This window comes from Ipomoea nil, unplaced genomic scaffold, assembly GCF_001879475.1.
Source record: "Ipomoea nil cultivar Tokyo-kokei standard unplaced genomic scaffold, Asagao_1.1 scaffold0875, whole genome shotgun sequence".
Lineage (NCBI taxonomy): Eukaryota > Viridiplantae > Streptophyta > Magnoliopsida > Solanales > Convolvulaceae > Ipomoea > Ipomoea nil.
The window spans coordinates 1,202,472-1,206,533 of NW_017617303.1; positions in this window are offsets into that span (position 1 = coordinate 1,202,472).

Here is a 4,062-nt window from a genome sequence, read left to right on the forward strand (position 1 = left end):
TATTGAAATGTCATCAAAATTTCGATCACCAAACTTCACATTCATGCATGTAAGAGTATTTTGGACATTTGAATTGAATATAAAAGAAATTTAAAGATTGATACATCCAAGGGCTCTGTAAGAAATTGCAAGTGGTGTAATACTTAGGGTGTTTATTTCGTAAAATGTGATATTATCTAAATAATAAGATTACTTTTTGAGAGGTATGTAATGTGAAAATGTGAGGATTATGACATGGGAAGGATAGATTATTTTGCGTGTCTAGTTGAGATCGTAAGAATATATAACATAATTATTATTATTTTTGAGTATTATCTATAATTACTTTTTGAGAGGTAATGTGATCGAAAATGTGAGATTATGGCATGAGAAGGTAAGATTACTTTGCGTGTTTAGTTGAGATTGTAGGAATATATAACATTATTATTTTTGTTTGAGTACTATTGATTCTGTAACTTATTGAAGAACAAAGAGTCAATACTCCCACTGGGGTTTAAACTTGTGAACTCTTATATATTTGAGAGAGTCACAGTTATGCCGCTTGACCGCCTTTGATGTTTAATTTATTTAAATGCTCTCGATACAAATAAGTGAATCAATAAATAAAAATTATATATATATATATATATATATATATATATATATATATATATATATATATATATATATATATATATATATAAACATGACCGTATATTTGTTTATACATGCAAAGAGATATTATTATTATTATCATCATCATCATCATCATTTATTTTTAGTACTAGTTACCTCACGTACATTGCGTGAATAGCTCAATGTCCAATGTGTATTCTAAATTAGCGTTTCAAAATTTATCAAAGTATCATTTAGTATCATGCGTATATTAATGCAAGATTATCAAAATTTTCATAAAAGTAAATATTTCAAGAATGCATAACTATGACATGTGGTAGAAATGTTGAATTAACTAGTGCAATAGTAATTTTAGAGGGAAACACCATCATTTGATAGTACCCAGCATAGTTTTTGCAACATAAAACCCTATTAATTGGCATGATCCATGCTTCCTTTGTTGCTACTTCAGCCAAAAATGAATTCTTGATTTGATCTAGTCCTAGCGTGTTTCATTGCAATTTTAATGCATTGGCGTAGTACACCTTCGAAAACAGAACCAACTCCTCCTTTCACAAAAGACAATGATAATAAGCATACTTTCTCATTTGTGTTGAATATATACTGTAAATTAGGTGTACCGTTTCATCAATGCCCCATGCGTAATTCTAATTAATTGACCAAAGTTCATGTTAATTATATTTTTTTAATACACTATAACATATTCATAGTATATGTTTAACAATTATGTCAATTTTTATTGGGATGGTGTTCAAACCTAAGACCTTCCTTATAAAAATCAATGAGTAAGTTAACAATAATAAATAGTTAACAGAATATTCCGTTAATAAAGTTTACATTGACGAAATGTAGAAGTATTTAGGAAAAGTAAATGATATAATATAGGGTAAAATGGAAAAAAAAAATCAAAATAATATGAACCATTCATCATTTCAACAAACAATTACATTAAAAAATTTTAGTTTTCGTTATGACCTTACTTTATTGGCTATTATTATTAGGTTTGTAGATACATAAGTTTAATAAATAAATAAATAAATAAATAAAAGCTAAAGTGTAATGCAAAAGAGTGCATATTAATTAAGGCACGTAGAAAAGATTGAAATGGTAAGCCACAATTAGAGATCATGGGCTTGTCTATTAACCAACTGCCAACTCGAATCTCACCGGTTTATGGTCGCTTTCCCAATAAATGAAAAAAAAATAAAAATAGCCATCCATTTCTTGGTGTACCATACATTTAAATAACTTGAGAATGCATGTTAGTGCAATCGGTACAAAGATTTAGATGGTGATAGTTTAATTGCTATGGAGATTCTGATTTTTTTTTTATTTTTATTCGCATATCACAAGTTAAAATCTTTTTCAAAATTAATTTATTTGTACTAGCTAGTAATCTTTGAGAAGATCACTTTTGATAGTTTTGATGGCTAATATTTAGTTTTTTTTTTTTTTATTTTTTTTTTTTATGGCTAATATTTAGCATGTTTCATTGAAGCGTTGATGGGTAAGGCTGAAAAACAATAAATAAATAAATAAAGGAGTAATAATATGAGACTAAAAATAATGTGTTTATAATTGAATACTGAAAATTGTTGTTTTTCCTTCATGAATTAGTTGATTCCACCATAGCAATAATCTCAATGGATCAAATTTTTTCTTAGTTTTTGCTGGCCAATTGAGAGAGCGGAGGGAGAAGAGAAAAAAAAAAAAGCAAAAAAAAAAAAAAAAAAAAACAGTTCTAACAAAAATACTGTCTACTAAACCAGTAAGCTATGATAACTATTTTCTTCTCCCAAATAAAAACAACTATTTTCTTCTTATCCCAAATAATAACAACTATTTTCTTTTTACACGCTTTCGTTGCTCTCCCATTCACTTCTTTAATTAATTATCTTATTGGTAGGGAAGAATTAATTATCTTATTGGTAGGTGAAGAGGGCTATACATTGAAGTCCACTACAAGTGCACTTTTCACATTTTTGATTTTTTAAAACTTAAAATGATGATGTCCCCGTCTCTTACCAACCACATTCTGCCCAACAAATATCTCAAAATAACTAAGGTGTACAAGAAAAAAACAAATGGTGTACTAACCAACCAACCTCATTTTCATGTTGACCCTTAACCTATCCGTTTAATGATTGTATCATACAAATCTTTCGGTTTCTAAATTTGTATTACTTTCGACTTATATTATGAAAAAGAAAAAAACTTATAACATTAGATTACTTTTACATCTTTTGATCCGACACTACTACACTAGATAACATGTATGATATATAGTAATAACTCATTATTTTTATTTTAGACTATTATTTTAACTAGTGTCTTGAATATTGGTTTAAAAAAATACTATTTCTCCTCTCAATATTACCATCTAACATTAACACCCACACATTGCCATAAAATTATTTTTATGCAGTAGTTATTGTGAATTGTCTGATTACACTCATTGTTTAAAAAAGAATTGCTTATCTAAAAATATAATAAGCCTCAATTAAGGTTATATCATTGATTTATGTCTATCTTTTTGTATGCAAATAAATGTGTACATTTTACTTTAAATGTTGTACATTCCAATGTTATTAGACAGAATTACCCTTACATCGTTATAACACCGTTAGTTTTTAATTCTAACATTGATAACACATCATTATTACCATACACCTATATCTATCATATCTTTTTTCTATTTTTAATTATCATTTTATTAAAATCATTATATATTAATTTAATACTTAATTATATATGTGTGTGTACAAAATACATATATTATTTGTGTATATATAATTCAAATTATAATTTTTAATTATTTGTATTTATCAATGTTTTAATATTGGGCATGAATTTTCGCGTATCGCGCGTACAAAATGCTAGTTAATTGAATATAGAAGGAACCAAAAAGTATAAATATGTAAAAGTTAAGTAATGCATTCAAGCATGTTCATTATTAGTTATTTGCATATGCACTATCAAATGTTTCTCAATGCACTGTAACAATTATGACAATGTCACAACACTTTTTTTTTTAAAAAAAATTTCCAGACCTTTATGAATGAGAGGGATAATACGTTATATTAATGATCAATCATAGAATACAGAGTCAGTTAGGAATACATTAAGAACATATAACATAACAGAACTAGAATTATTTATATTCACATTAGAAGTCTATGCCATATTACTCTCCCTCAATCACAAGGACCGCGTGACACGACGTTGAGCTTGGACCTAAGAAGCACAAACTGAAGAGAGGCGAGAGGCTTCGTGAAAATATCAGCCAGCTGATCATTGTTGTGATAAAATGACAATCCACTTTCACATTTTTAGTGCGAGCATGAAAAACGGGGTTGACATACAAAGACCACCCAAGTGACCTAAGCCACAACATCAACCAATCCTTTGTATTCAGCCTCAGTGGACGAACACACAATCATACGTTGT